Genomic DNA, 22,021 nt, shown 5'->3' on the forward strand with positions numbered 1-22,021 from the left:
GATTTCCAGGACGCTCTTCTTGCTTCTGGCTCTGTAAGGGGGACGGCGGCGCGGCTCCGGGACCAGACGACCGAGGCTGGGCCTGTGTTCGATCTCTCTGGAGCTAATGGTGTCCAGTAGCCTAAGAAGCCCAAGCTAGCTGCAAGCAGGTAGGTTCGCTTCTTCTCCCCTTAGTCCCTCGTAGCAGTGAGTCTGTTGCCAGCAGATCTCACTGAAAATAAAAAACCTAACAAATACTTTCTTTATTAGGAGCTCAGGAGAGCCCCTAGTGTGCAACCAGCTCGGGCCGGGCACAGATTCTAACTGAGGTCTGGAGGAGGGTCATAGAGGGAGGAGCCAGTGCACACCAGATAGTACCTAATCTTTCTTTTAGAGTGACCAGTCTCCTGCGGAGCCCGCTATTCCCCATGGTCCTTACGGAGTTCCCAGCATCCACTAGGACGTCAGAGAAATATACAGCACAAGGGAGGATGGGAGGGCCAAAGGACAATTCCATCTTGCACCTATTTTCTTGGCATTATGTGCTGTTTGGAGCATTTCTGACTGTGATGACAAACATTTGAATAGTGTATTAAACTGCCACCCTGTCTGCCACTGCAGTGCCATTCTGTGTCACAGATGTGCCATGTTGGAAGTTTATGTTCCACATGTTTGTGCCGCCCACTGCTGTCACTTAGCTTATTCATTCAGCTACCTCCGTGCAACCTTTTGGCCTAAACTGGATGAAAACAATATTGTGAGCTGTGAGGTGGCCCAAATTGACTGGAAATGAGTAGAAATAAATCTTATCGAGGTCAACACTGTAGGAACAAAAACAGGCACAAATTCTGTGATTTTTAGCTGTTTTTATAATTTAAAAAAAAAAATACAAATACAAACAAATACAGATCCAAAACTCGCAAGGGAGGTTTTGGCAAAACAAATACAGATCCAAAACAAGAACCCAAAATACGAGATTTGTGCTGGAACACATTCCTATACAATAGTTATCGTAAGTTTAAAAAACAACCATTTTTTTAGTTATTATTGATATTTAAGCTGTACTAGTCCATTAAGTAACCTGTATAAATGGTACAAAAGTAAGTGATAAACTTGTACAGGTTAAAAAAAATTAAGTTACCTAAAACTGAAAAATAATGTCAATTTTACAATTCTAGAAATGGCCTTTCTCAGGAAGCAAGTAATGGGTTCTGCAGCAATGAAAGTAAATTTAGCCTTAAAAGTTGACGTATACAATTAATCCTAGAGGTGTCCCTGTTTCCACTGATTACTTGATTACAACCCAACTTTCTGTATAAAATCAGTACTGGAACAGATTATTATACCGTCTGAAGCATTATTTGGACAATATTGCAATACAGGAAGTTGTATAGTTCTGTCATAATGACAAAAAAAGCAATTTACAAAGTAAAACAGACCATTATATCCGATAAAAGTGTAGGTATTTCCTTTAGAGAAAGTGCAAATAAAGCCGAAGTTTCAGTAACTATAGGTCAAGTGCTCGTAAGAAAGAAACCCTAAGGCAGTGCCAGTGGACTACTGAAGACTGGGAGTAGGTCTTACGGACAGGTGAACAAAACTGAAATTATTTTTCCATCACAGACCGTTTATGTAGACAGTTGAGTAGCCAAGCTCAGTGTACGATTCCAACTGTCAAACATTGAAGAGGATGAATATAGTTTGTTAAACAAAATAATTCTATGGTTTCTTTTTCAACTAGATCTGTGTATTTGTTATATGCTTTACAGCAGGAATCATTATCCACAGTAATTAAACACAAAGGGGAAAATTGGCGGTAGCTTATGGCTTTTACACCCCTTTTCCTTGCACGGTAAATTACCCTCTCTCTCTCTGACACCCTCTCTGTCTCGCTCACTCCAACACCCCCTCTCTCTTTCTCCCACACAACCTCTTTCTCCCTGTCTCTATCTCTCTATAGCTCGCTCTCATTTTCCCCCTCTCTCTGTATTCTCCCTGACACCCTCTCTCTCTTATTCCTGTTTCTCTGTTCTTTCCCTGACACCTTCTTGCTCCTCTCCCTCTCTGACTCTCTCTGTACCTCTGTCTTGCTCCCCTCTCTCTCTGGGGGTCATTCCTAGTTGATGGCTCGCTAGCTACTTGTTGCAGCCATGCAAACACATAGTCACCACCCACTGGGGAGTGTATATTTGCTGTGCTAGGGTGCGATCGCATGTGCAACTGAGCGGTACAAAAATAGTATCACTTCAGCCTGTCCAATTCTGGAATTTATGTCAGACACCCATCATGCAAACGCCTGCGTTTTTCCAATCACTCACAAAAAACGGTCAGTAGACACCCATAAACGCCTTCTTCCTGTCAATCTCCTTGTGATTGGCTGTGCAAATGAATTCTTCATTAAATCCTTCGCCCAGCAATGATCCGCTTTGTACCCGTTTGACATGCCTGCGCACTGCAGTGCATACGCATGCGCAGTAGTGACCTGATCACTGCGCTGCGAAAAACAGCAGCGTGCGATCAGGTCAAAATGACCCCTACTCTCTCGTTCCTCTCTGTCTCTCTCTCTCCCTGACCCTTCTGTATCTCTTGCCCTCTCCCCTCTCTCACCCTGACACCCTCTTTCTCTCATTCCCTCTCTTTCCATGACACCTTCTCTCTCTCGCTCTGATACCCTCTCTCTCCCTGCCCCCCTCTCTGTCTCATTCTCCCCCTCTCTCTCTTTCTCTGTCCCTGACACAGTCTTTGTCTATCACTTCTCTCACTCTCTCTTCCACTCTGCTAATAGGCATAGTAGTGATAGCTGCAGGGTCAATTTTATTGGTGGGGGCTCCCACACCTTTGTTTCCCAGTGCCCCCACTAGTCTTAATCAGGCCCTGTCTGTAGATCACTTAGCCTACAATAATTATTCAAAGCTAATCAAGTCTGGCCTCTAATCATACAGTACATTAGAGACATTTAAAGCTGCATAAAAATCAATAATAATTGGGGAAATTGTTGTGTTCTTAAACTTTGGGCAGGTAATGATTTATTAAGTAATCTGACAAATGAATGACTATTCTGAGTAATTATCATTCGGTATTGAAATATAATCTTGCCAGCACTCAAAAATGGCAAAAGGCACTCATGATCTTTTGATTTTATCTTTCATGCATGTTCATTGTGCAGATATCTATTAATCTTACCAGTGTATGATAATTATCGATGGTCTGGGGTAATTTTTCTTTACAAATGACACCTTAAATTGCTGAGTGTGATTATCCTTAAATCTTACCTCTGTTGAGCACTGGTACTGTTAATTTTTTTAAATCTTGACTATCAACATCCCAATGTGTTTAGTCACTACAATGTCTTATTCTTCTGACAGGCTGTTGTATTCATTGTCAGATTTGCCAGTTTGCAGTACTCAATGTACATTTGTATGGGTTAGGGTTATATACTGATTACCAGTGGGCGGGATGCCGGCTGACAAGATTCTGACAGCAGCATTCTGTCCACCAGAATGCCGGCAGCGGGGCAAGTGCTAAGAGTACCCTTGTGGGCTCACTGTGATCTCTGTGGCATGCTGCACTCGCCACAGGTTCTGTTCACACTCTATGGGTATTGTGGACACCCACGAGTGGGAATAGCTCCTGTGCACTGGGATTCCAGCTGTCTGCATTGTCGGCTGTCCAGATTCCTGCGTCGATATCCTGACTGGCAGGATCCTGACAGTCGGTAAATTGATTGCATACCATTTGAACAAATCCTTTTTGCCTTTCCAAACATATTAGTTAGAAAATCTAAGATATTAACAATTCTAGATAACAATTCCTTTTATCATGCACAGTCAATTAGAGATTTTATGGTGCAAAACTAATGTATGTTCAAGTTGTAGGGTTTGATGTTTCAGGCAGTGAAAAGAGTAGATCATTGGAGCAGTTGCCCATAGCAACCAATCAGCATCTTCCTATAATTTCATAAATCCTACCTTAATATAGATTGGTTGCTATAGGCAACCTCTCCACTGGTCCACTTGTCTACTGTGTTCAATGTTTGAAAGATCAACCAGTAAGTGAGTTACAATGTCATGTTTGTGATTTTGAACAATACTCATGAGAATTGGTAGATGGTGTTTTTATGATGATATTGGCTTAGCTCTTAAAGTACTTAAATCTACCATACAGTAGATTACAGGTACGGGTTTAGGAGAACTGGCTTACTGAGAATTCTAAAAAAATAAAGTAATGCTTGGTGAATGGCTTCTCACGGATCCTGCAGTTTGGCACAGCAATGCTATATATTTATATTTAGGGGTATATGCAATTCACGGCGAATCGCGGCAAATTATCGCTGTTTTTTAATTCGACACAATTCGACAGGTGAATTCCGGCAGGTGGCTGCCGGAATTCACCATATTCAATGAAAAACGGATTCGACAGTCCAGCGGGCGAAAAATGGCCGATTTGCCGGATTTTGCCGCGATTTAAAAAAACGGGAAAAAACGGGAAAAACACTGGAAAAAATGGCATGGGGTCCCCCCTCCAAAGCATAACCAGCCTCGGGCTCTTCGAGCTGGTCCTGGTTTTAAAAATCCGGGGTCAAAATTGACAGCGGATCCCCCGTATTTTTAAAACCAGCACCGGGCTCTGCGCCTGATGCTGGTGCAAAAAATACGGGGGACAAAACGAGTAGGGGTCCCCCGTATTTTTTACACCAGCATCGGGCTCCACTAGCTGGACAGATAATGCCACAGCCGGGGGTCACTTTTATACAGTGCCCTGCGGCCGTGGCATTAAATATCCAACTAGTCACCCCTGGCCGGGGTACCCTGGGGGAGTGGGGACCCCTTCAATCAAGGGGTCCCCCCCCCAGCCACCCAAGGGCCAGGGGTGAAGCCCGAGGCTGTCCCCCCCCATCCAAGGGCTGCGGATGGGAGGCTGATAGCCTTGAGAAAAATGTCTGAATATTGTTTTTTCCAGTAGTACTACAAGTCCCAGCAAGCCTACCCCGCAAGCTGGTACTTGGAGAACCACAAGTACCAGCATGCAGGAGAAAAACGGGCCCGCTGGTACCTGTAGTACTACTGGGGAAAAAAATACCCAAATAAAAACAGGACACACACACCGTGACAAGTACAACTTTATTACATAATGCCGACACACACATACTTACCTATGTTGACACGAAGCAGTCGGTCCTCTTCTCCAAGTAGAATCCACGGATACCTGAAAATAAAAGATAATTATACTCACCATTCAGCGTCCAGAGATACATCCACGTCCAGAAAATAATCCAGGTACTTGGCAAAAAAAAAAAAAAAACGCAATGACCCGATCCTGCGGACTGAAAGGGGTCCCATATTGACACATGAGACCCCTTTCCCCGAATGTGCCGGGATCCCACGTGAGTCCTGTCATTAAGGTCCCTTCAGCCAATAAGGAAGCGCTACTACGTGGCGCTCACCTGATTGGCTGTGCGCTGTCTGTGCTGTGACAGCGCATCGCAAAGCCTCTCCATTATATTCAATGGTGGGAACTTTGCCGTCAGCGGGGGGGTTACCCGCGGTCAGCCGCTGACCGGCGGGTGACCCCACCGCTAACCGCAAGGTTCCCACCATTGAATATAATGGAGAGGCTTTGCGATGCGCTGTCTGAGCTCAGACACGCAGAGCCAATCAGCAGAGTGCAAGGACGTTGCACTCGCTGATTGGCTGAAGAGACCTTTCAGTGACAGCTGTCACGTAGAGGTCTCTGCATTCGGGGAAAGCGGTCTCATGTGTCAACATGGGACCCCTTTCAGTCCGCTGGCACGGGTTTTTGCGTTTTGTTATTTTGCCAAGTACCTGGATTATACTCTGGACGTGGATTTATCTCTGGACGCTGGAAGGTGAGTATAATTTTTTAACAGGTACCCTCGGATCGTCAGAGACTGTGGCAGTCGGCGTGTCAACATAGGTAAGTATGTGTGTGTCGGCAGTATGTAATAAAGTTGTACTTGTCACGGTGTGTGTGTCCTGTTTTTATTTGGGTATTTTTTTCCCAGTAGTACTACAGGTACCAGCGGGCCCGTTTTTCTCCCACATGCTGGTACTTGTGGTTCTCCAAGTACCAGCTTGCGGGGGAGGCTTGCTGGGACTTGTAGTACTACTGGAAAAAACAATATTCAGACATTTTTCTCAAGGCTATCAGCCTCCCATCCGCAGCCCTTGGATGGGGGGGACAGCCTCGGGCTTCATCCCTGGCCCTTGGGTGGCTGGGGGGGGACCCCTTGATTGAAGGGGTCCCCACTTCCCCAGGGTACCCCGGCCAGGGGTGACTAGTTGGATATTTAATGCCACGGTCGCAGGGCGCTGTATAAAAGTGACCCCCGGCTGTGGCATTATCTGTCCAGCTAGTGGAGCCCGATGCTGGTGTATAAAATACGGGGGACCCCTACTCTTTTTGTCCCCCGTATTTTTTGCACCAGCATCAGGCGCAGAGCCCGGTGCTGGTTTTAAAAATACGGGGGATCCCCTGTCAAATTTTTCCCCGCATTTTTAGAACCAGGACCAGCTCGAAGAGCCCGAGGCTGGTTATGCTTTGGAGGGGGGACCCCACGCCATTTTTTTCCTTGATTTTACCGTTCCAGCTATAAAAAAAAAAAAAAAATTAAAATATTTTAAAAAATATATAAATAATACTTGTGCCTCCAAAAAAGACAAACCAAGTACCTAATCCCTTCTAATATAAATAGATATGCTATTACCAAAAAAAAAAAACACCAAAAAAAACATGTTTTTTTTATTGGTTTCACCCTCCAAAGTGTGGCGGATTGAAAATGACGAATTTACTGTCTAAAAGCACTGTTGTCGAATTTCCAAACTTGAATTGAATAGACTTTGGTCGAATTGCAGCATGTGTATCATTGCAAAAAAGTCGAATTTGTCAAAAGTCGAATTTCAAAAAGTCGAATTTTGAAAGTCCGTTTTTTTTGTCGGAAAGTACTGAATTGCATTGTCGATTTTTTTTTTTTTTGCGAAAAATTCCCGAAATTCGACAATTTCGGGAATTCGACCGCAATTGCATATACCCCTTAGGCTCACTATACCATTCTTTTAAACCAGGACACTCATGAAATACACAGGTTCTGTGGCTGATTAAAACCAGCTGAATTACAGGTCTGAAGTCAGCAAGGCACAGAACCTGTGCAATTCATAAGGGTTCTGCTTTAAAGGGATAGTATTATAAGATAGATAGATAGATAGATAGATAGATAGATAGATAGATAGATAGATAGATAGAATGCACATAAACACACACTCGATAGAGTAGAACTCTAATTACTGTAATAGTTTTTTTTTTAACTATACAGCATTTTAAATTGTTCATTCATGAATGTTCATGCCCAATGGCACTAATTGCCTGAAAGTGTTGATTACAACTGACAAATGCAAGTGAATAGAAAATACATTCCAATGACACATACTAAAGAGACACTCATATAAACAAATAGCTGATTAAAATACAGATGTAGCCACGCTCATCGTGGCACAATTTTTTCATGGCCACGCCTTGTTAGACGTGACTGCATGCACGTCTAGATTGCATGTGCATCTTAGACGCGCATGCACCCCATATGCATGAATGGGAGGAGCAAGCGCCTCGCCAAGAGTGCCAGTGTAGCGCAAATGTAGCCATGATGAACATGGCTACATCTGTAATGTGTACATGTGTATGTATGTGTATATATATATATATATATATATATATATACACACACTGTGTGTGTATGTATATATATATATATATATATATATATATATATATAAAATGTGTTTACAGTATGTATATATACAGAGTCAGATTAACAGTGGGGCAGATGGAGCTATATGAGCTGGCCACATAGTTGATCATAAATCATTAATTTTGAGATTATATTATTATTTTTCTCCCAAAATGATGCAATTTGTATATCTTTACATAATTAGGGAGACATTGGGGCTTATATTGTAGGAGGTGTACATGCCGATATGGCTTTGGCCATACCCACACAGCACTTGTCACATTTCCCCAATTCTCACAATAGGCCGTTGGATATCTTCAGCCCCAGGCCCATGTAGTTCTTAATCCGGCCCTGTACATTGTATATACTGTACATTTGTGCTTGTTTTACTAAGTAAAGCCGTATAACCTATTTGCTTGGAAAATCCCAAATTGCACAGTAAGGCCTGATTAAACTATAGACTGCCATAAAACTAAGAACTATTGATTTTAATTTACCTAAACTGCTTTGTACTATCTCACAGCTAACTCGTTTGTCAAGTGGACTTCAATATTTCTATTTAAGGAACTTTTTCGTCACTACCTCAGCTTTTAGTCTCTCAAAAAATCATTAATGCTCTTGGACTGAGACTTAAAAAAAGAAAGTTGTTTCACTTGTGCAACATGCTAAAGAGACTAGCACTAAGTAAGTGGATGCACTGGAACTGTATTTTTAAAACTTAAAAAATACTTCATTCAGCTAGTTTTTCAGTTGCTTTTTAAATCAAACACAGAACAGCAAGAGTCAGATATGACACATTTTGGGCTTCAGCCAGCCTTTTATATACCTGCCTCTACTTTCATTTTGGCTATGTAGTTTTGGAATTTTTTAGCATGACTGATTTTCAACAAGCCACTTTTAATAGTACATATTTTTTTAACCACGTAACTTCTACATTTTTTCCAAAAACTGCTCGTTTTTTGAATTATGTCAAAACCATCTATTTAATACTTATTCAATATATTTTTATTACAAATAATTTTTGTTTTATTTGGGTTTTTTTTAAATAGAGCACTTTTTTTGGTATACTGTGTTGGCCATCGACAGCTGTACTATCAGTAGCTGATGGATTTAAACCATTGTTAGAAAATTATTAAGCCATTGATGTTTGAGTTCTGTGCATACAGAGAACATGGCCATCAGAGAACACTGCTGCCAATGTTCTCTTGACATAGGGCTGCCATCAATGGAAAACCATTTGCCATTGGCCATAGACCATTGATGGTTGCAAACCATCTAAGGTTGATGACCATCCCTAGTATACTATGCAAGAATTTTAAACACTTTAAACCTATTTCATTTAATTGCCATCCCTAATTGGAGGCCCCAAATCAGTAGTCTTGATCGATACGGGATGGTTGGGAGAGGTGCTACTATGGTTACATGTCTCTGAAAGCTGCTCCTTTGCAGCTGCCGGATGTGAGGTACTGCCTGATTACCTGATCACTATTACCAGCAGTGATTGAGACACACTAGGGGAAGAGACTTTGGTACAGAGGGGCTGTAAGGTCCCACTGAATTTGGTGACTGCTGGAAGATTATCCTCTGGCAGTTACCCAGTGGAAGTTTCTGATCGGTCACATAGAATGTGACATGTCAAGAGAAAGCCCAGCCTGGTGTAGTTGTATCTGATGCAACCACACCAGGCAAGTAGTTAAAGAAACCTACTTTGCTCATAACAAAATATTCATAATTCTTAAGAAAGGCAGTCTTTAATTATGGCTAAAATGGAATTCCTTAAAACAAGTAACAATGGAAGGTCTGCAAGAACAGTGTAGTTTTCTGTAATAGGGTACAGGCACTACACAATTGTGCCAGGGCTGAAGCAACCTACTGTAGTATCCTTGGACAAACTGTATATGCAAATATCAGTACAATATATGTAAAAGAGGTTAGATTACCTAAAGCTTAATAACTTATTCATGAAAAATACTCTGGGCCTCAAAATTATGCTCAGTTTTTAAAGAGGTTCTGTTTCAACAACTTTTTATGTGATACTCACCCTCACATCAGTGAGGTGCAGAAGGACTTCTAGCAGTGTGCTCATGGTGGCGGCGCCATCTTCCCTGTGATTTCTGCAGCAATAGGGAATGTAAGTATAGTTAATAGATGCAGGTTGAGTGGTGCGCAATGCACACTGCTCTGACTAAACCCCTGGTTCGTAATGATTCAAAAACATCTTTTTAAAACAGAAGGTTTTAATCAGTGCAGCAAGTAAGGACATAATTCATCTACAGTAGCTGTCAGAGCAGGTGTAAAATGTGGTTATGCTGGTTTAATAAAATTGTGTAAATTAGCACAGATGAAGATTTATTCAGAGTGTTCTGTGTACAATTACACATGTTAATGTTAGCAGTACAGAAGTTTCAAATCTAATAGCTGTATATCAGATTTGTATGAAAAAAGAATAAAGGTACCTACACTTGGTTGATTGCTGTATACCTGCTGTGCAGTACATCCCTTCTGAGTTGCGGTGACCATAACTCAAATAGCCTTTACTATAGAGATAAGTGTTCCATACAATAAATGAACTGGCACTTTTCCAAATGCTCATTAATAGCAAAATGTTTTCTACTTTTCGTAAATTCAATTGGAGGAATTAAAATCGGCACCAGTTTATACAGCTGTGGTGACGAGTGCCTAAAGCTTTTCAATTGCCCGCGTTGTCTAAAGCCATTTAAGTTTACCAGGACTAATGCGTGGGACTTAGTTGCATTAAACTGCATTTTCCAACTTATGTGTCAGACGCAATGCTGTTACCAGATGCGGTGACATTGTGACTAGTCCTGGCGTTCTATTTAGTGTGGATATCTATTCATACAGCAGGGTGAGATCTAAAATCAGAGATCTGCTAGTCTCGTGTTTACATTGAGCAATTTAATAGCTATGGCCACTATTGGTCAGAGTGTAGCAAACTCGCACTAAATTGAATTCCCCCCAATAACTACTAATTTAAAGCTGTATTGCTGTAATTTTACTAGTGGTTGTGACAGTATGGAGACTCTTACATTGTAAAGGGCAAAAACACAACAGATTACACAATTTGACTAAGAAGTGGGCTCCATCTGTAACAATTGAGCTTGAACAGTTAATAATCTGAGCACCCACTTTCTCCTTTGTAGTCAGTAGTTAAACTAGACAGACAGTCATTAGTACTATTACCATTTTAGTAAACTATTCCATGGTTATAGCTCACTACTGCATAGACAGATTAAGGGTGTGTGTGTGCAGGACATACTGTACCCCAGGCATCCCTTAGTCAGGGCCCCCCTGGCCAGAGCACACTGTATCACTAGCTTTCTCTCTTAAGCAGCAGCAGAACCAGCAGCCAGAATGCAAGCAGGACAGTATGCAGTGCAGGCAGAGACACAGGAATATCATGTTTCATGAGCTACCAATAGAGCTTTCTGACCAGAGGAGAGATAGGAGGGTGGGCAGAGCTGTGACACATGGATCCCCTCTTCTCCTACCCACCTCGGTGTCTGAGTCCTGTATAAACTGTTATGCAACTATACCATTTGGGTCTAGACAGAGACAGAGACACACAGAAAGTCCTCGTGAGTCCTGCTCCAGTGTGTAAGTAGTACAGAGGCTGCTGCTATTCTTGCACGTGACAAGATTAATTATTTTATTTTTCTATGTGTATTTAAAGGTTAAATTGTCTTTGTTCCACTACAAGAAAAGTTTATAAAATAGTTGTCTTTCAGTTAGGTGGAGTTATAAACAGTACATGGGCATTATTAAACTATTAGTTAAAACTAATACACATCTTTGTTTTAAATTTAATATACACAATCTATACCTCACAGCATGACCCATTCTAGGAGGGACAAAGTGCTCTCTACCTGGACTTCCTTCTTAATTTATGACTGCAATCAACTGTGTTGAAATACCTTTCTTATCAATTAAATATTTCAACACAGGTGATGCCAATCATATATTAAGTGGGCAGTCCAGGTAGAGAGCATTTTCTCTCTCCTGGAATGGGACATGTTGGCAGGTATGCACAATTTAATATACATCCCCCACCTTCCATCGGGGCCACCATGTCTTAAGTGCCGCGAGCACCCCCAAGGCTTAATCCAGCCCTGCACTACTGAACAGGTAACTATTAGTGCTGAGGGGTACCGGTACAGTTTTATTTTATTCCATCATAATGCCAAAAAAGTACCATTCAATTCATGAAGTGTGTGTGTGTATATATATATATATATATATATACTGCTGGGTATGGACACTGCCAAGGCAGTAACATACAGCATGGCATTGCAGCGTATTCCCACAAGACAAAATGCTTTAATTCCACTTCCACTGAAGTGGAATTAATCCATTTTGTCTTTGGAATACGCATTTTGTCTTGTGAAATGAAACCATTTTGTCTTGTAGACTGCCCCAGCGGCTGTGAGCGGGACTTCTGGGGTGCATCACATGAACCAACCAGTGGGTGACATCAGCAGGGTGCCAGCCAAGCCTCAATGCATACTGTACGCCAGGTCTGGAGTAGATCTGTGTAAACAAAGTGATAAAATGAAGGAGCTGGGTGTGTGAAGTGTTAATTGGCCATTTCTCTGGTGCATTAAAACATAAGTGGGGTGGTTCCGGTAGCCTGGAAATCCATTCTCTTGGCAATTGGCTCAAATTATGACAACAATAGCAATGTTATATATTACAATTAGTAGAGCTGCAGCTGCATCTTATAGTTTAAGGGACAGAGCAGAGCTGCTGCACCTGCCGAGCGGTAGTAGCATTTTCTAACAAGTTTGCTGTGTGTGTGGATCTGAGTCCTCAATCAGTGCACTGTACCAGAGAGCAGCTACCAGGAAATGACAGGAGCTTTACCCTGAGGTGGGAGAATGTGTGCTTAGAAAGTGCAGTAATGGTTCTATTACTGTATGTTTGTGTATTTACTTTTTATAGTATGTTTAACCTTTTCCTGGCCACTTATTTATATTATTTGTTTATGTTGCAGCCTTTACTAGAGACAATCTATAGTGTTAAATATTAATTCTGTCTTCCATGCAGTATCCAATGTATAAAAAGACCAATGCTTAAACTACTAATGTCCAGGGTCAATACTAGGTTCTTCTACCCCTCCCCTGAACTCTGGCACATGCTCTAATGTTCCACAGAGTGGGAGATTGTAGACTTCATTTGGAAAACTCCCCTCTAGAAATCCTGCGTTTGCCACTGAGAGTAAATTGGTGACTGTAGGTTTAAGTTGCTGCAGTGTGCAGGATTTGGTATGAGGAAATATCTTGCAAATGGTATAGAATTCTTAAACAGTTGTCATTTTAATTTTAAATTATGGCGAACTTGTGCAAATCAAATCTTGTAATAGAAGAGTCACCTTACAGAGATGTGAAGTTTGCTAATTCTTTTTCAAGTTTTAGTTTTGTTTCGCACTTGTATGGAATGCCCATTCTGCCATGTGTTTGAAGGTTATACTTTTTGAGCCCAAGTCAGAGACGAACGCAGATCACACTGTTGCTGCATCTTGGTAGGTAGCAGCTGTCCGATTATATGTTTTGTATATAGAAGCTTCCTGACGGCTTCTCTGATCCCCTGCTTCATCAGAAGACACCGCATTGGATCATCTGTGTAAATATTGATCATATGAGTAACCCTCAAGTTACTCAGGATGGCCAGAAAATTTACACTGCTCTAACCAATGGAGCTTCATTCAAGGACTCAGCCATTAACTTCTGTATACCCTGAAAACGTAGCCGACATGCCCCCAAATGCCTGAAGTACACCAGCAATGGTGCTGAGGGGAGGGGGGATTGACAGGGTACTACTACCCAGGCCCAGGTCTAATGAAGTGTTTCAGGTCCTGTTCCACCCTCCCCCTTACCTGGGAGCAGAAGCTATAGCTCTTCACCTCAGCTGAGCACATGTTGCTGTGTGCTAGGCTCAGTGTGGCCAGGGAGGCGCTTAAAATACAATTGTTCTATATTTTTTCCTAAGGTTGCATGGCCACACCTCCTGTGATTAGACCCCCCCATGAAAAGTACCTGGGCCCAGCCAGGCTCTCTACTGCCTTGAACATCAGTCATGCTGCAGCACGTGGGGCACTGTGAGCAACATCACAACCCCGTATCTGTCCAAGCGCAAATCTAATAACATAAACATGAGGCTTACAATACAGCTTTGATTCAGGCCCTTTGTCTTTAGGGGAAACTTTGGCATCAGTGTCCATTTATTCTTCTCTGTGTTACAAAACTGAAGGAGACTATTCTGAATAGCATTCAAACAAATCTACTACTGAAACTGTGCCCAAATGTGGAACAGTTTTTAAAATTTTGCTTATGGTACTTTGCAATTATTGAAATTATGTTATGTTTGTCTGCTGTGTTTCAAAGCACAACACTGGTCAGGCCTGATGCCAGCTACTGTATATCAGTGTATTTGCTGTATTTGTAATCCCTCTCCAGTCTCGGTTAAGTAAACACGTGCAAGGACTTAGCAAGACACTATTAATCTTATTACAGTCAGCATCCACTTTTGACATGTTTACCTATTTTTCAAAATAGAGTGCAATGTTTAATGCAGAATAAAAACATTTGCTGCTGATCGCTGTGTTTTAGAAATAACACAAAACTTGTAGATATGTAAATATAAGACAAAAAAAAGTCAATTATTTTATTTAGAACTTAATTGAATGCAATAAAACATCTCTGCTTAGGTTTTAACAGAACAGTGTGAAGCTAAAATGTGATCAAAACTTCACAAATTCATTTAAAAACAGTAACTATATAATTAAATATGTCAAGCTGCATGTTTCTATTTAATAGTGTTTCATGTAAATACTGATACAGTATTTCCTGGGTAATTGTTAAATGTATGCAGTTAAATCACAGAGATGGATGCTGTTGTCATGCTATATCAATCAAGTTTGTATATCCATATTAATAAGAGTAAAATTAGAAAGATGGTACAGATTTCGAGTTGACAAACAATTGGATTACTTTGGCTTGATACATTTTGGTACTAAGAGAAACTTTAAATGTATATGTATATATATAATATATATATATATATATATATATATATAATCATGGGTGCTGTAAACAGAGTCCAATCATCTTTATCACACAAGTATGCAAGGTGCATGTATGTGGGACACTCCCAGTGGGTATGTGACTTGCTTCAGCAATAAATATTCAGATAATTTGGTGCCAGCTTAACCCTAAAAGATTCAGGGGGTGGTGATGCGCCTTATTTTAAAATGAATAAAACAAAGGAAAGGCTATAAAAGTGACCTCAGTTTCTATAAAATTATGACTGACATATTAGATAAAAAGTATAAAATGAATTTATTTAGACAGATATAGCAAAAAAAAAGTATAGTGCATAAAATTGCTAAATTTGCACAGAATAAATTAATTAAACTAAGGTGGTTATTCAGGTTTGTTAGCAACCAAAAAAGCAATTGGGCAAAACCATGTTGCACTGCAGGTGGGCCAGATGTAACGTGCAGAGTGATTTATATTTGGGTGGGTTATATTTTTTGTGTGCATGGTAAATACTGTCTGCTTTATTTCTACACAGCAATTTAGATTTCAGATTGAACACACCCCACCTAAATCTAAATCTCTCTGCATATGTTAAATCTGCCCCACCTGCAGTGCAACATAATTTTGCCCAATAGCTAATTTTTTTTTGTTTGCTAACAAACCTGAATAAGGCCCTAAAAACATAGATTCATCGACAAACCATTAATAAAAGGTGACACTTTTAAGGTTAATTAAAAGTCAATTAAATAGTAGTAGCAAAAAAGGAAAAAAAAAGAAGATATATATTAAAAAACAGGGAAATTTTATCCCATTCTGCATTGTTGGGCTTAATTATTAGTTCAATTAAACTTCCTTGGTAACTTCTCTCGACAAATCTATTTGCATAAATTTCCAATTGTTCTTCACACTTGGAAATTTATCTATAAATTAAATTATGTGTAAGAATAAAACCATTCCAGTTACAAATTAACTTTTATTTAAATCACTAAGGTCAGGATCATTCTGAAGAAACTCTGTACGTGGCCCAATATTTTTCTTATGATCAAACAACTGAACATCAACAGTGGCCCATACAGTATGTACCCACCTTTCCACTCCACATTTTTAATTATCTGAAGTACCACTGTGATGAATTTTGTACAGAATGGTAATACTTGGACATAGTTTTTCTAAAAAAAAATCATATTCCGAGATGTTACTGTAGCTGTAAATTAATTTATACCAGCCACTGTGGGTCTACCAGGAGGATTTAACAATTGTTTGTTTTTTTCAGTAGAAAATACAATATTGCAATCATTGGATTATATTTTTTAAGAAATTGGAATTCATCCTTATAAATAATTTCTTTATGGAGTACTGTATATGTGATTTTAACCATTTGGATTGCGAAAGAGTTGGGGATTCCCTAAAGAGATCACCCAAGTTGTCATACATTGGAAATTGTAAACATTCCATGGTTATAAAAGAGAAGTATCATCTGCATGCATAAAGTGGTCTCATACATTGTGGCATGTAAATTATGAAGTGTTGAATCACATCTTGTATTGCCTACTATGTTGTTGCTGATATGACTTAATTATAGAACATTTCTGCATTTAACAAAGCGTGCTGTTCTTGTCTGCTCCTGAGCCCCTGGTGGAGTTTGATGTCATGGACACTTCTATATAATTTTCACTGACCCTGCACCTATGATGGACTTTCAGTGTTGTGCGACCTTTTCTACATATATATACAGTGTTGTGTGACCTTTTCTATATATATATATATATATATATATATATATATATGTAGAGTATAGAGATGGCACTCTGGATCAGTTGCACTAAACAAGGTTTATTTAGTCAAATGGTTCCGGCAAAAAGTACCTTTCTCAAGCTGTTTCATACTAATTGTGTAAAGCTGTCCACCTCCTCGGTGCGATGCAGGCTGGAGATCTTTAGTAGAGGAGGACTGGTGGATCCAGTAAGTATGGGAGTGGGTAGTGTCAATGGAGCCACAAAGGGGTGGGTGTCACAATCCGTTGCGGCAGGTGACTTCTGCTGCATCCAGTTGTTGCTAAGTAACCAGATGCTGGCAAACTTCCGCTTCCTGGCTGCCGGCTCCTAGGCAACCTGGGACACTAACTAGTGTGGCGGCTGGTGTTGCTAGTGAAACAGGGGGACCTGGGATTGTGCAGCTGAGCAGCTGCACTGAGTCCTCAAATATGGGAGGCTTGGCTGTGCTCAGTGTGTGATTGGTTCATGTCCCTTTTATATACTGAGTCTGCCTTTCATGCCTTGCTGGCCATAGCTCCTGGCTGCAGTGGGAGCCCTTGTCTCTAGGTTCTAGCACTACCCCATGTATACCTTTGTCTGGCTACTGTACCATTGTCCTCTGCAGAGTTTCTGTGCCCAGCTCTGTGTCAGTTGTATCATCAGTCTCGTTTTATAAGTTATTCCAGCTAATACTGCTCCTTCCCTATTTACTTTACTGTTTTATGTTCTCTCTGTTATCTATTTCTCCAGTATATTTTCACACTCCCACTGCTAGTAGCTCCTCCTGTGGGTTCAGAGCTTTCAGTGTTTTTGAGTTCTCATTTCTTCATTTATTCCAGCCTATATTACTTTTGTCTTTTCCTTGTCTGGGGCACTCCAGGCTACCATCTGCTGCTCTCCTGTGTATCTGTGATACTGTAGTTTCATTTTCTTTCTCTTTTCTTAATATCTTTGTGTTACTTTTCTCTCCTCTCGGGTCTCCTTATCTACCGGCTGTGATTCTGGCCAATCAGGGTTAAGCTTGTTCTACCACCAGTGGCGTAAGTCCTGGTGGCATCCCAGTACTGGTACTCACAAGAAGACCTGCTGGTGAGTTCTATGAGTCTTTACCTGGAGTGTACAAGGGTCACTGCCCAGAAGATCTCCGGAAGCCACAGCCACCTCTGAAAGAAGATTCCTTGGTCGTAACGGGGTGGGGGGTTATAGATGGAGCCATGGGGGGGTTACAAAGAACTGCAATAGGGGAAGGAGAAGATCAGCAAAGATAGGACAGGTAAAGTCAGAGAGAGGGCAGAGCCTAGCACTACACGGGGGTTAAGGTGACACACACTCAAATTATATAATTATGTAATATAATGGTAATAATTTACAGCCATGGAATCAATCTCTACAGTCCATCAACGGTTTACATGTTTTCTGATGACTCCTGGAAAGGTTAGCAAAAAATGCTTTATCTTTAAACTAGCATTTTTAAACAGATGTCCTATATTGAGTATTCAGAATTACAGAAATAAGTCATTTTAAGTGGAGAAAATAATGTTTCAGTGGAGTTCTTTAACTTTAGCAGCACAAGGGGTTCCAATATATAGATACAGTGTCTAAATAGACAGTCAATAGGTTGACACCATATGGTTAACATGCATTAGGTCAACATGGTCAAAAGGTCAAAAAGTCGACAAGAAAAAGGTAGACAGCACTTAAGGTCGACAGGTACAAAAGGTTGATATGACAATGATCAACACACATTTGGTACATTTGGGAATAGTAACCTGTGCCAAGCAGTGAGGGTATCTGTTTGCAATAATTGTGATCACGTATGAAGAAACAGAGAAAATTACATCCAAAAGAATGATAAACAATTGTGTTGACCTTTTTTGTGCTGATCATTTCTATGTCAACTTTTTGATCCTGTTGTCCTATTGTACCTTTCAACTTTTTCTACCTTTGACTCTGTTGATCTCTGACCCTGTAGACCATATGGGGTCTACTTAATGACTGTCTATCTAATTACTGTAAATCTTCTCTTCCCACCCCAGCACAAGAGCATTCATAATGATTGTATCATTTTTCCAGTACCACGGACAGCAATGTCCCCAGCTGTAATCACGCAATTGTATATTCCTTATTGGTATGCTTTATATGTGTACTTATTACATTGCATATGGCTATGCAGTTCAGAAAAGGACTTTTTAAATGGTTAAAATCCCTTATTTTATATATTGGCAGTGTTTAATAATTAAGATCAAAATACAGTATGCTCATGTGCATTTAAATATTCTCTATTTAGCACATTACTAGTGACGGAAAAATTTTATATAATTTTAATGCAATTAGCAAAGTTTTTGCTAGAACTGTCACTTCAGGTTGCTTGAAATTTATCTATTAGAATCAGTGGGTGTTTTCTGCCTCCAAATCTTTCCTTTCGATGGATGAATGGAACATATTTCCAGAACTTTTGCAGCCTATAAACAGAATGAGATGCTTTTGGAACTGAAGAAAATGAACTGAATTTTTATTGCAATTTATTATGTTAGTGCATTGAAGAGTAAATACTGTATACGCAGAAAACAAAACAAAATACACTGCAGTAATCAGCATAGACTAATTTGCTGCACCATTTGGTACAATAACTCTCACTAGAGTTTAAAATGGACTTGTCATCACCACCATAAAAAACACTTTTCTTTTTTAAATTGTCAAATAAAAATTTGTCTCTGCGGTAAAAGTAAAATGGGATAGTTGCAATTGATTTTTATTTCCTCTCTGTAAAATATTATTTGAAGGGTTGGTATTGTTGTTTTTTATACAGTGTATGGTTTTCATAAGATAAGTGTTTTTTTAAGCATTATGAATTATTTTTTATATTCCACAACCTGAGTGAAGCACGGCCTCACAGCAAGCAATAAAAAATGGCTTAAGGAACCAGGATATTTGTTTACACGACAAATCTAGAAATCATTTTAATCACAATTCAGTGTTACTATAAATAGCAATAATCACAATGTATGTGGACATACATATGTAAAAAAAAAAAATACACTGTAATGTATCTGATATAAAACTCCAGGACTAATTGTTCAGTCACTATTAGTACATTTAACAAAAATCATGCACACACACAAATACAGGTTGAGTATCCCATATTCAAATATTCCGAAATACGGAATATTCCGAAATACGGACATTTTTGAATGAGAGTGATATAATGAAACCTTTGTTTTTTGATGACTCAATGTACACAAACTTTGTTTAATACACAAAGTTATTAAAAATATTGTATTAAATGACCTTCAGGCTGTGTGTATAAGGTGTATATGAAACATAAATGAATTGTGTGAATGTACACACACTTTGTTTAATGCACAAAGTTATAAAAAATATTGGCTAAAATTGCGTTCAGGCTGTGTGTGTAAGGTGTATATGAAACATAGATGCATTCTGGGCTTAGATTTAGGTCCCATCACCATGATATCTCATTATGGTATGCAATTATTCCAAAATACGGAAAAATCCAATATCCAAAATACGTCTGGTCCCAAGCATTTTGGATAAGGGATACTCAACCTGTAGTATATTGAAATTCCCCTGTAGATGTAGGAGATTAGGTTAGTGTAATTAGCACAATCTAGAGTGCTAATAAGATCTGTACGTTAAGGTAGGTGGCTGTGTGATGGCACAAGTGCTAAGTGTCATTTATCTTGGTTGTATTAAACCAGACCAATTTAAACAACATACCTTGCAAATGTACAATCTTCAGAAGAAAAAAAGGTTTGATTCCGCACTAGTCAGGTTCGAGTATTGTCGTAAGGTACCAGAATCTTATCGATATACAGGGAAGATTTCCCTAATTATTATTTTTACCTGGTGGTGCACCCAGAGTCAGGGAATATTTGGAGAAAAGCGGAAATTGCAGAAGACTCTTGTGTGGGTGCACTCTTGTTTTTATATAGTTATCTGGCTAATTATTAAAGCTTAACTTTTATTTGATAAACATTATAAAATAAATCCACACTCTCATGTTCCACCACAGTTAATTAGTGACACAAAAGAAAGAAAAACACACTGTAGGTATAGGGTTATAAAATAAAAAATTGTTTTTGTAAATTATTTTAAATTTTTTTGTTAAAATTGAAAATGTTCTGGTTAGTCTATCTATATAGACTTATAGGGAGGTGTAGACACTAGGGTTCTACACCCGATCCTCTCCAACCAGCACAAGCTAGGCTTGTTTTAATAGGACCTCAATGGGTCAAAAAATATTCGAACCAGTATCACACATGTGAATCTTAATAAGTTACATAAAAATGAGACGGTGTCTTTGTGTAATGCTTTATGATTGTATATAACGGGCTTTATGGATATCCTAGAATTAGAATATTCTTGCCATGGGAAACAAAGATGGGATAGTGAGAAACGGTGGGGGAAGGGGAAAGAGGGAAAGGAGGGGGAAGAAAAGGGGGGGAGAAGGACCAATTGGAAAACAGGGAAAGATAGAATGTGGTGATCCTGCTGTTGGTTTGCGGTCGAAATGAATCACAAATTACAACACCGGGTATTCTCTGGGGGTCCCCCTCACAGGTACTGACCCAGCCCACCACCGTTTTGCTTCCAAGATCGGGCGAGATCGGGCTCTTTCGGTGGGGTATGGTAGTAATTGGACACAAGTTGTCGACTCACCAATGAGAGTGCACCTAGTAAAGATTAAAGAAGGAGAAAGACAAGTGGCAGATCTGCTGTCTACGTTAGGCACAGGATTACCCCGTGGATCATAGATGAGAGTCTGCGGATATAGGAAAAAATAAAGTTACACAGGATCAAAGGTAGAGCTGAAGCAGATATATACCCAGGTCTTTATGCAGGCACTGCCATCCGATTGTATATTCAGGAACACTCTAGCAATTCAGAGTACTGTCTTGGATTGAAAAAAAAAAAAAAAAAATATATATATGTGTATTCCTTGGAGTGTGCAATATTACAACGGGCTACCTGCACCTGTCAGCTTACCCTAGCAAGTGATTTGTATTGAATATAAACTCTCTGAACTTTTAAATTCTCAAACTTTTAAGGAAATATACATAAAATATCCTTTCATTCAGATATAGTACTCTGAACAGTTAGAGTGTGCTCCTAATATTTAATATATCATCTGGGCCTATCCTCAGTTCCACCTTGATCTGGTGTGGCCTAATTGTGGTGCAGGTAGCCCGTTGTAATATTGCACACTCCAAGGAATACACATATATAGATTTTTTTTTTTCAATCCAAGACAGTACTCTGAATTGCTAGAGTGTTCCTGAATATACAATCGGATGGCAGTGCCTGCATAAAGACCTGGGTATATATCTGCTTCAGCTCTACCTTTGATCCTGTGTAACTTTATTTTTTCCTATATCCGCAGACTCTCATCTATGATCCACAGGGTAATCCTGTGCCTAACGTAGACAGCAGATCTGCCACTTGTCTTTCTCCTTCTTTAATCTTTACTAGGTGCACTC

General features: G+C 39.9%; 1 pseudogene; it reads right to left on the bottom strand.

Moving 5' to 3' along the window:
- Positions 1 to 21,063: 21,063 nt before the first annotated feature.
- On the bottom strand, positions 21,064 to 21,182 carry LOC134898068 (5S ribosomal RNA; annotated as a pseudogene).
- Positions 21,183 to 22,021: the final 839 nt, after the last annotated feature.

The sequence above is a fragment of the Pseudophryne corroboree genome, chromosome 3, assembly GCF_028390025.1.
Source record: "Pseudophryne corroboree isolate aPseCor3 chromosome 3, aPseCor3.hap2, whole genome shotgun sequence".
In the NCBI taxonomy this organism is placed as follows: domain Eukaryota; kingdom Metazoa; phylum Chordata; class Amphibia; order Anura; family Myobatrachidae; genus Pseudophryne; species Pseudophryne corroboree.